Here is a 12,173-nt window from a genome sequence, read left to right as displayed (position 1 = left end):
TCTCCTCAGCACAGCAGCCACAGCCACCCATCGATTCTCCTCTGCTCTGTGTTACCCTGTCTGGTTGCTGCAGCAGGGAGAAACTGGCTGCAGAGGAAATGGTGTTAGTGGCACCGCTTTGTTACCTTGTGCCCTTACCAAGAAAAGGGTAAAGGAATTTTTGAAGGCAAGTTGCTCTTTGCAGGGAGGGGAAGGCTAGCAGAAAAGGATAGGTATGAACAGGGAGCATGTGGCGTGAGAAACTACTTATCAGACTTTCTCCTCCCATTTCCCCAGACTGGCCCCCTTAACACAGTGGGGACACTTTCAGTCTGGATAAACTGATATTTTTTAGATAGACTCTGGACCTATAAACTGTCTTTTCCATAGCACAGAATCTACAGTAAAGAGTGTTGTAACTACTTCTCCATTAAGGCACTGCAACCATATTTATTGCTTGTAACTTTGAGTATCCTATCCTTCACACATAAAACAGGGGCCTGGGCTTTATGGCTTAGTAGTGGAAAGTTGGTAAAACAAACTAATATGTCACCAGAGAGAATTCTCAAAGATTTGGCTTCTAAACCTTCTCTGGCAACTCCCTGCTGTCCCCCCAGTCTCAAAGAGAGAAGTAAAGATGAACAAGAATGTGGACAAAGCCAAAAATTAAAAGCCCTCACCATGTACATAGTTTTATCTCTTTAAAAATATAGTATCAGAGTAAATAATTATGATGTGTTGTACTAGTTTCTGAGCTGTTAAAATCTTTTATTTAGAACCCACTAGTGTAGCCTTCTATAAAATATTCTTTTTTTCTTATGCAAAAGGAAAGAAGACGCAAAATAGCTCACACGCTAGTCTTTTAAAAAAAATTGAAACTCTCAAAGTATAAGGGCTACTTATATAGTAAGCACAGGTATTTACCCTGTAATGCATTAGGAAAAAACCCCAAAAGACTGATGTTAGTATGAGTTATGTGAAATACTAATTACATTTTTAATTTCAGCCCTGGCGTCTCTTTATGTCTTGTGAAACCAGATATTTTACAAGGCAAAACAATAATAGATCATGTACCAAAAGCAGACATATCAAATTCTTCCATTTATATAATCTCAAATCTATAAGCTTGCAATTGTTTAATGTCTTAATATATAGGGCTTAAAAATTCAGTAATCCTTATCATTGCTTATTACAAGCACAAAAAAGAACATTTCTCCATCTGAAAACACTGGTGGTTTGTTGTTGAAAGCAAGTGATCTGAAAATTTTTCAGGGTCAAGAGACAGTAGTCATTTATATAAGAATCTCTAACAGGAATTGCAGGCCAAATGAGGTAATCAGATGTACAATAATTCAAGATGAATTCTGATGATAAAACCCTAAGAAGAGATGCAGCTAAATTTGGGGCTAATACATTACTTGTCAGTGAATTTGCATTTTGGGTTCAATAGAATGTTATCAGCTTTTGCTGGGCTGATTCTTGTTGCCTTCACGAAAAATAGGATTAAAAATAGGAACATAGTTTCACTGATTTGCTTGTAATCTTAGGTACTAAAATACATTAATAATTCTTTGTGTCTGAGGAGTCAAAAGGTTAAAATACATTTTCAGGAAAGGATTTGAAATCAAACTAGAGTGTTAATGTTCTTAGTCAGCATTTGGAAACAGGAAAAACCCCTTTAAGAGCATTGGCAGTGTGGGAAACAAAACCAAGAACCCATGCCATATGTTCTGTTCTTTGCGAATTTACTGTATGGTAATGGAAAAGATACAAGTACATAACAAGGGATTATTGTACTGCTGGAAAGCGTAATGCCTCAAGTGTGTTCAGGCCTCAGTTTTCCATAATCAGGAAACTGTTCAATGAAATATCACAAATCCTCTAAAACACAAAGGACTGAATCACTCACTTAGGCTAGATGTAATTGTTTGATTTCTACATTTACTGAACAATTTACCTTTTTTTTCCTTCTTTTTCTTGTTTTGTTTTTCTTTTTAAGACTTTCTTTAATTTTTTGTCTTGTTCCTATATTTTCTCAGGATTATCCTTATCACTTTTTCTTGCTTAATGGATATATAAAGTATTTTGTGGAAGCAGACACTTTCAACATTCTCTGATCCTTCTTACAGTACCGAGTATATTGAATTAACAGCAAAAGTTGAAAAGCAGAACTGTCACTGGTATTTTGTCCCAGTTAAAAATAACTGTGAATTGCCATGAGCTCTGCAATCTTCTGTTAAGTCATTGTCTTGATTCTTTCCTATCTTTCAAATAAGTTTTAGTTTGTGAAGTTGGTACAAGTGTTCTTTAATGCCTGGTAGTGGTTAGTTTTTGATAGGTTTTTTGCAAATTAATACTTTCTTGGATTCAAATTTCTTACATGAGCTTTTATATTTAGTATTAAAAGTTTACTTTTCATCTAATTCTTAAAAACCTGACTGTTAATTTTACAGTATTCATTTGCAATTTTTTAAAAATTATACTTTAATTGTTTCATTAATAATACAGGATGTATTGCATTTCATGTTAAAAAGATGTCACAGAAAAAAAACCCCTAACCTGTCTGTCACTTGCACCACATTAGGAATCAAATGGGAAATGTGGATCATATAATTTGTCATTTTTACTTCTATATTCTTACCTCCCTCTAGCCAACCACAGACCAGGAAAAGAAATTAGGGTGCCAGACTGCTCTGAAAATGCATCTTTTATAATAAACCTGTGCCAATAAGAATTAAAAAAATAATAAGTTAAGAAGAGGTTATCAATAAGGTCAAAAGAAGACAAAAGGAGGAACTGTATTGTTAAAATAGACAATAGACCTTAAAGTGACTCTACTGTCTGGCAGGTTGTATTTTTGGAAAACCTTGCAAATTACTGCAGAAAAAAGATATAGCAGAGAAAGGTTTTTAATACTCCTACAGTTTGATTACAGTCAAGTAAAGACTTACATAATAGAAATTACAATGAATGCTAACAGCTTTCAAAGCAATAATACTTATATGCTTCCTGCAACTCCAAGATTTCATACAGACTCATAAATATTTGGAGAATTGGCCCTGTGGATTGATATCCAATTAGACTCCTCAACTTGAGGCTGTGGAAGGGTTGTGTTTGTAGTTTGCATTGTTAGCTTTAGCTTTAAATGAAACTTCATACTACTTTTTTTAATGTAAATATGTATATCTAACTTCAGAGAGGTTCTTGAAAAGAAAAGAGGAGGACAATGAAGTGGGTCTTCCAAAATATTCTCCCAGTTAATTTTATCACTGCAAATTGTCTATTTCTAAGCATTCCCAATGTTGGCCAGCTGTTTTGCTAGCACTCACAGGACAAATCAGTGGGATTAGTGTTAATGAGTGCCTCACTGAGGACAGCAACATATCCATGGAAAATTTTTAAGAAAGTCCAGCTTTGACTGTCTCTCAGGGGAAACCTTACAAAGAAGAAGGCAGGGACAGGCATAATCTGTGTCCTTATTTTAAAACCGGGGCGTGTGTTGTTTGTTTGTTTCCCTCTGAAACATTTCTTGTAAATAATGACTATTTTGCTCTTTGGTTGGCAACTTGGTCAGTAGATTAATCTCTAGTCAATTCTTCTAGAAGGAAAATAAGTGCTAATTGGTCACACAGGTAAACCCTAGATATATTCAGAGTTAAAACTCTGGGGAAGATGGAAGTTGTACAGTAACTGTGAAAGCAATTCACATGACTTCACCTTAGGGCGAGAACCCATGTCGCGGAATGTGAAGATGCAGCAGAAGTTTAATTATATAACTTTCTAAGTAAAAGAGCCATTGTAATTTCCTTCTCCTAGGATGAAATTTATGGTTTTTATATACACATAATACAGAAAAGCTGAGCATGTAGCTTTTTGGAGCTTTGTTACTCAAGAAGTTCTGCATAGGCTAGAAACTCTGACAACAAGGACACTCATTCAATGAATAAAATTGTTTGAATTTTTTGAAGTACCATGACATAAACCCTAAAACAGTCAGAAAAATCCAATACGAATTTTGCTAAAGAAAAAAACAACTACAATGAATATAATGTGATTAGCAATGGAATCTGTCTCTGAACACTTGCAGTACTGTACTGTATGTACAGTATATGTGTATATTCTATATGTATATACTTATTACTACATTCATGTTATTATTTACAACAACATTGAAAAAGTGATCTATATGTATTAGGTACCAACTCCATTTTCAGCAGAACTCTAGTTGCACTTATGTATGTAGGTTCTGTACCTCTGGTTTTACTGAGTGAAGGTACAGATGATTAAAAATAAATTTCTTTTGATATCAGTAAAATCTTAGACTGCATTTGTACATACATAACTTTTGGTTTTCATTTTTCATGCTTTCATACTTTGAGCAGAGAGGTGGGTCTACATGACCTTCAGAGGTCCTTTCCAACCTCAACTATTCTACTGTTCTAAAATGTTTAAAAAAAAATTGCATTAAAAATGTTACCAGCTCAATAAAATTGAGAACACATACTTGTATCGATGTAAAATGCCACCTTGATACACAAGTTGCAAGGATTGTAGATAGTTTTCTCAAATACTACACTATATTTAGTTTCACACATTTCAGCATGTATCCTGAGGTTATAATGGTTCTGCAAGTGATGTAGGAATTTTACCATATAAGCCAGTCTGATATACACATTACATATCAAGGTAGCCAATGCCTTCAGAATTACTTATAGAAGAGATTATAGTACATATTATCATTTCCTTCATATATTAGTCTTATCTTACAGAGAATAATAAAAGGACGTATTACTGTAAGAATGCTTCTAAATTTAAGGCCACTAACAGTTTCTTGCTATATCGATGCAAAATAAAATGAATTAGGAAATAAAAAATTAAGAATCCATCCACTCTCTAAATTCACACAATTTTAATGTTAAAAACAATTAGGATTAATTTTTTCCCATTTTTTCTGATGTAGAGACAAAAGATAATATTAATATTGTAGAAATTACATTATCATGTTTCCTAAGGCACATTGAAACATATTGGAAAAAAATAATTATCTAGCGTGCCTGTGTAATTAAAATAGAAATATGGTTAGATTCCAAGGCAATACTCTCTGAAAGCAAGGAGCTTTTCCTGTCTAAAATTCTGTTCTACACAGTGTTTTATACCCTCCTCATACAAAAGTCTAAAATCATCAATAAGCTGCTTTGCTAGCCCGGATTTTTTTTTAAACATGTAACCCTCTGGTTAAGCTTTATAATCTGTTGCAGAATGTAATAATCCCAGGAAGTGAAATGAATGAGAATGCAGAGTGTTCTAAAGGAATCAAAAGCTAAAATTAGAAGTAAAATTTTGTCACTTATTTAAACACATCGATTCTAGTTACAATGAAAGTTGTTTGTCAAGAAGGTGCTAAGGTCCACTTGTCAAGATCTTTTAATAAATAATATATAATTAATACTCATAATTCCTGTGTCTTAACCCATTCGCAAAAGTAAAAGAGTAGGAATTTGAGAATGGATCACATATATGTAAAATACTCCCAGACAAATAGAAACAGGTTATTTTCCTCTCCTCCTCTTTGTCCTCTTCTGCATCTTGTGTGATTCACCTTTACAGTCACTTGTCCATTTGTTTTAGGTGTAAAATGAAAAAACTTATAAAAATACAAGAACTAATGAAAAATATTAATAGAAAAGATTACATAATTTCATCAATATATTGTGGTGGTATGAATCTCCTAACTGAAAAATGACCACAAAGCAGAAGAATAAACTACTAAAGAGACAAATCTAGACAGTGTGTTGTTATGTTCAAAAGTATTAGAGTGACTGAAGGCTACAGAAATGAAACAGGAGATTAGTAGAAAAAAATTCTTCAGGTGAAGATACGAGGAAAGAAAATGAAAAGGCCACCAAGTCTGCAAGAGTAAAGGCATACCAGTCTATCCTTTTTGAATTACTTGTTTCCTTGTTGCATTATTTGTCAGTGGTGTACCATATTGAAAGGTATATTAGAAACATGATAGTGAGATGATTATCTTGTGGGTTACTCGGTGAAGTGATGGCTCAGAGGCACCACACATCATGCTCAGCAATGACTGCTATTAAACAAGCTTTATGACCTACCAGACTATAAAAAGGAGTCAAACCTGGCTCGCACTGTAGCTCCAGGTCAGCCCTGCTCCCATACTAAGTGAAGGAGGTAATTGCCAGGCTGAAGGAGTGGAGGAGGGATGACTGTAACACTGCACAGGGAGGAGGCAGATTCTGTTGTCTGAAACCAGCATCCACCTTAACAAGCCAAAGATCCACTAAAAGATGCTTGCTGTCATGAATACAGATAGGAGACCTGTGAAATATCTTGCAGAGAGCTAGAGGACAAAGTTTATTCCCAAACTACTTCGCATCCATTTAAAATCAGAAATTAAGTGTAAAACAGGTGAACTAACTGCTCTGTGGTGTTTAGTGTTTTCTGTTTATTTTCTTTTTTTTCAGTGCTTACATCCATCGACAGCTGCATAACTTGTTCCATAGGAATATAGAAGTTGTGTAAGTTGTGTAAGTGACATTGTGTGAGTATTGCCTTGTTCTGCAATAGGATAACTTATTTTGAGAAGAGGGAGAGGGAGAGAGAGAGGGAAGAAGGAAAAAATATTCCCAATGTCCCTGAAGCATAAAGGAAAAATCTGAGTAGCTTGTCCAATGTGAAAGCCCTGAGCTGTATTTCATAGCAGCACTAACTGGAGAATAGTTCATGCACAGAGGCAGGAGTCAGGAGTCATATCTCAAAGTTAATTATATGTTCAGAGTTTTAAGATAAATTTAGTTTCTGACAGTATGAGGAGCACCTTCATTCCTATACCACAATCACTGAGAAGTTGAGAAGTTTGCAGACTCCTTCTCATATCCAGTGATACAACGGAGAAATGAAAATATGATGTCTGTCAGGCAGAAAGCAGTGGATACTCAGCCATCAGTCACTTAGGGATTCCAAGAGAACAATTAGAACAATGGGAACCATGTGCACATGGATTAAAAAGAAACATCATAAACAGTTGGTTCACAATTTTATAATTATTTCAGTTTTTTCAGTCTTGGTTTTGCTTTTGCTTTTATTTCCCCAGAATAATCATACAGATATAGTACTAGACATCCGTTGCTTTAGGTGATTTATTCACTACTATATTCTACCTTTTATAATAATTCTTGTATAGAAGCACAAAAATTGCCATTTATTGGTCACTTATTTTGCAGAATTTATACCTATTGTGCCGTGGACAATAAACACCAGTGAGTTACACCTGCAATAACAGTACACAATCTTCTGCCAGTCAAGCTATTGACAAAGGTAGGCACTTAACTGCATGTAAGTTTATTCAAAAATGACAAGTTTTCCTCAAAGTTATCAAACCCCACTCTAAATGTTAAAGACTTTTTAACTTTTTTAAGGTAAAAAACTTCTTCCTACACTGCTACTAGATAATCTAACAAAACCAGCTCCTCTATTAAAAAAGTGGTTGGAATTATTTGGGAAATATTCTATGGAAATTATTTATTATGAAAAATATTTTACAGCCTGTGTTTTTCCTGCAGTGTACAGGATGAGCTATGATCTAGGTTCGGGTAGAGGAATTGTGACTAAGTATAGCAGTGTTGTAAGAGCTGGTTTGGAAATTCATTTTTTCCAGTGCATAGCTTTTATTATAAACACATAGGTAATAACCAAGAAATATAAGGGGCTTTTTTGCTTTGAAAGTTAAACAAATCATTAAGTAATTATGTGACTGAAGTTTCTATCAGATTTTCTTATCTTGCAACACTTGCTAAGAATAAAAGCAACTATAAAAAACCCAACTTATTTTTTTCCTTAATATCTGTAGAATAACAAATAGGATAACTTATTTTCTTCTTTAAAGTGAAACACTATTTATTATGTAGACAGTAGATGTATTAAAAAAATCATGTCACGTTATTTTCATTGACGATTCATAATAGATAAATATGTAATAGAAAGAAATCCTTCTGAGTTATTAGTATATTGGAAAGTAGCATTCATAAATTCAGGCAAACTGTACTAGAATATCTAGAAAAAGCATGACTAAAGAGGCAAGAATGAATGCATGTCAAATATGTAATCTAGTAGCTGAAAAACAGACAGTGGATAGGCAGAATTTAATCTGAATTTTGTGCTTGTATTCAAATATTTTTTGCTATCCATTTTCTGACTACAAGAGCAGTTAGCCCAAAGAAAGATAAGAGTTTAGAATTAAACCAATTAAAATAAAATAAGGTGGAATTACAGATAGGCTTTTAAAATACTAGCTTAATGCTTAGCTGGAATGAATCAGAAAGCTCAGAGCTCAGAGCTGTTTGCACCTCTATAAGCAATTGATCTGGCCAGTTGTCCGGTTTCCCAATAGAAAATGAGGAGCACCTCTTGTAATTTCTTAGGTATTGCTAATAAGAACCTGAGCTTTATTATATTAAAAACCCCTCACATCTCATTCATTAAAATTTAATAAATTCTAAACACCAGTCTTTCCAAAGGACAAGAATTAATCCCCATTTTGTCATACAATGCCTTTCAGAGGGAAGGGGGAATTCTTTGCTTTTATTGCTTCTTGGTTATTTGATTGCCTTTTAAAATGTATTTATTTATTTATTTTATTATCAAGGAGCCTGGCTAAGCTGCAGTAAGACTCCATGTTCTCAACTGGAGGAAGAATCTACCATTTTTTTATGAAGTCTTTGTCATTGTGTTTCATTTACACTGCGATGCACTGGTGGAAGCAGTCCTTCCCCATGCTTCAGAGACTGAGTATTTTCATTTTAAAGAGAGTAGCTTCTCCTTCTTTGGAGGTAGGGGGAAGGGAAGCTTTTATAAGAGGCAGAACACTACTTCTAAGGCCACGAAAGGAAAAGCAGTTTCCTATTAGTTACGAGTCCTGTCTACAAGCACAGATTTTTGACTCTTCAGGGATATAATCACTTCTTTTTGAAAATGACACACATTGATAGAGCTTTAGTGAGACAAAGATTGTGTCTGCATGAGTCTTGTCTTCCTTTGGGACTTCATTACAGCTTGAGAGATTGCTTAGATGCCAAGGAGGCTTCTTGTTCTTTTTATCAGTGTGGCTGTAACCAGACTTTTTTTTTTAATTTTTATTTTTGTTTTGTTTGTTCATTTTTGTTGTTTTTGTTTGTTTGTTTTTATCTAAATAATGTTGTCTGCACTGTAGATGCTTCTTCATGGACACAAGAAATAATCAGAAACAGTAAACTGCTACCAAGTCCACAAAGATACTTATTCTGAGTTCTTCATAGGATAATTCAGAGTTATGAACAGCTGCTACTACTCTCTAAATATATAAAATAACACATTTCCCAAGGCTGGTGGATTACAAAATAATTGCCAGTTTCTTTCATATATATGTATAATATGTTTTAACAACCTTCTTATAAGTGTTTAGCTTTATCAAATCAGATATCAAACTCTCTCAATACCTGCTCGATTTGAAGTCTGTGATATATAGTGCAAAATTATATAGATGGGTTGAGGTACGTGTCAAAATCTGCGTGACTTAGCAAACTGTTTCCTTACTATGACATCATAGTCACAGACTTAGAAAAACTGGTTGAAATGGCTGAATTGTTTTAATGTCACAACTCCAGCTACCAAACAAATTAGATTTTTCTAGACGTCCTCAAATAATTGAATACGTTTACAAAAACAGTTACAGGTTTGTTGATCAAAAGGCAGCAAAGAGAGGAAAGGTCAGAATATATACAACGAACATAAAAATTCTTTTCCTATTCACATCTTGCTGTGATGAGAATATATAAAAAATGACATAATAGTACTGCCAATATGACTGCATACACATTAATGGTTATAATCATAGATCACTTAGCAATTGCTGGCTATCATGAGTTATCATGAGGAACCACTGAAACTTCATCTCCGTGATTTTGTGTCTTTTTTTTCTCTATCTGTTGTTACTCATTAGAGACTGAAATATTTGCCAGTTTCCTATTTAAAATCTGAGCTTTTCTTCCAAGATTAGTTAAACAAAATTGTCAATATTTCTATAACCAGGCAGCTACAGTTTCTACTTGTAACTGGGAAATCTGATTGCATATCCTCCTTATTTTATTGAAAAGTGACACAGTTATGAAAGTCCTCAGTCTTTTCCACTTTTACGTCTTGGATTTTAATGCACATGGAGCACATCATTATATACACTCTTAGACTTGCAAATGAACCAAGAAAACAAATTTAAAATGTTTTCCTAGAGGTTTCTCTGTGGGTAGGGAAGCTATGTGATCTAGTACCAAGTATTCAATTTTGACACTTCAGGATCAGGAAACTACATATGACTTTTGTCCCTACTTTTAATGCAGTTCAATTCAATTTTGGGTGCAATGAACAGTTCAAAGAGCACAAGGAAGGAGGGAAGGAGACAATGGATCACCAGAACTGCATTCTCCAGCCTCAGCTTTTTAATGATGGCTTAAAGTGTTAAGAACTTTACAATCTAAGGAAGTTTTGGTGGACTCTGACTGAAAATGCAATAATATTTTAGGTCAGGATTGAAAGGTACTTCACAAATCCTAGTGGGGAAATTCATGCTATTTCACCCTGCAACTCCACCTGACCCTAAGTACTGTTACTGATCTATTTTCAGAAGCATTAAATTCACATTAGGTTGCAAATTTACAGTAATTTAAAACATCCAAGAACAAGAAAGTGAGAAACAGACTTATTGAAATGAATCAACAATTCTGTTTACCTACAGAAATGTTCTCCAAACCCAAAATTCCATAAAGCTGCAGAAGTCACAAACACTCTGAAAAGTAAAATCTCCCTATATTAGAGAAAGGGAATCAAGATTACAGCATCATAGCTGCCAAACTCTTCCATAGCACCATTCTCAAGAAGTAGCGTTGTATTTAAAAAAAACCCAACCAACCAAAAACAAAAGAAGAAAGAAGTCATCGTAACATACCCACAAGCTGTAAAAAACCTTCTTCTTACTTTTCCCTGAGAGTAAACCATCAGGCAACTCAAATTATTTCTGTTTGCAAATTATATTAATGGAGACAGGTATTTTCCATGTGAACCAGAGTGAGTGGTTGACCAGGCACACTTGCTACTGACATAGATATCTTCCTTCATTTGTTGAGCCCTCTTTTTGTGGTGGTACAATTTTTTGCCACTTTATTCCTGCTCATTACCCTTATTGATAAGCAAAATGCTTGGATAAGAAATCAGATGCACATGACTGAGGTATGTTCTGCTGCATAGAATTACCAGTGGAGGGCACAGTTAACTGGAAGACGTAGGAGAAAGTGACACTGATAATTTGTCTTGGGTTCTCTATATTTGCCTGTGACACTGGATGCTACTCATTGTCAGAATTTTTTTTCCCCTCTGATTTTAAGATAACAAATTATACCATCAAGATATGGTGTATATTCACAAATGCTCTAAAAATTTTCTTCTTTGAAGCAGAAAATTTACTTGGCTATGTCCTGCACTGCTTTAAATCCCTCAGAGAGTGTGAAGAGGTTCTTTTCCTGTCTGTGCACTCAACTTCAAGCTGCTGTCAGCTTGCTCTCAGTGGAGAGTCTGTACATCACCCAACTCACTCTAATGGGGAAGAGTGGTCCCTGAATTTATAAAAGCTGAATGCAGTTGAGATAGTGATCACAAGACTTGCCATCATACAGAAAAGCATGAAGGAATGCATTGTGTGGATCCACCAAGTTTCTTGGTAAAACTGTAGAGGGGAATGCAAACAGCTTCAAACTCTATCTTTACATGGAGTTATACTCCTTTCAGATTAAGCATTCTTCCCCAAGGGAAATATATTGGTTATACAAACTAATCACCAAGCTCTCAGAACAGATGTGTACTTTCAGCTGCTGCCTTCAGCAGCAGGAAGTTTGGAGACATTTCAAGAGACAAACAAATGAAATGTCCTGATTATTTTCCTCTTTAGAAGTTTGCATTTATATATGGGCTTCTTTTGGCTACAGTGGTTTAATAGAGTGTTGCTGTGGAAACACTGGCACCAGAGTACACCTAGTAAGAAGGTTATGTAGAAAAATCAGCCCATATATCAAATTCATTGGGGTTTTGAACTGAAAAGGACTTTGGTGCGCTCTTCCTTGGCATTACCTTCATCCCCTATCTGGATAGTA

General features: G+C 34.7%; 1 protein-coding gene across 2 annotated transcripts in view; it reads right to left on the bottom strand.

The window, feature by feature from the left end:
• Positions 1-12,173, bottom strand: part of KCNH8 (potassium voltage-gated channel subfamily H member 8) — a 178,406-nt gene that overhangs the window by 22,931 nt on the left and 143,302 nt on the right. The window lies entirely within an intron of this gene.

Source organism: Corapipo altera, unplaced genomic scaffold, assembly GCF_003945725.1.
Source record: "Corapipo altera isolate COAL_440 unplaced genomic scaffold, ASM394572v1 44, whole genome shotgun sequence".
NCBI lineage: Eukaryota > Metazoa > Chordata > Aves > Passeriformes > Pipridae > Corapipo > Corapipo altera.
This window is presented reverse-complemented; position numbering and strand designations above follow the sequence as displayed.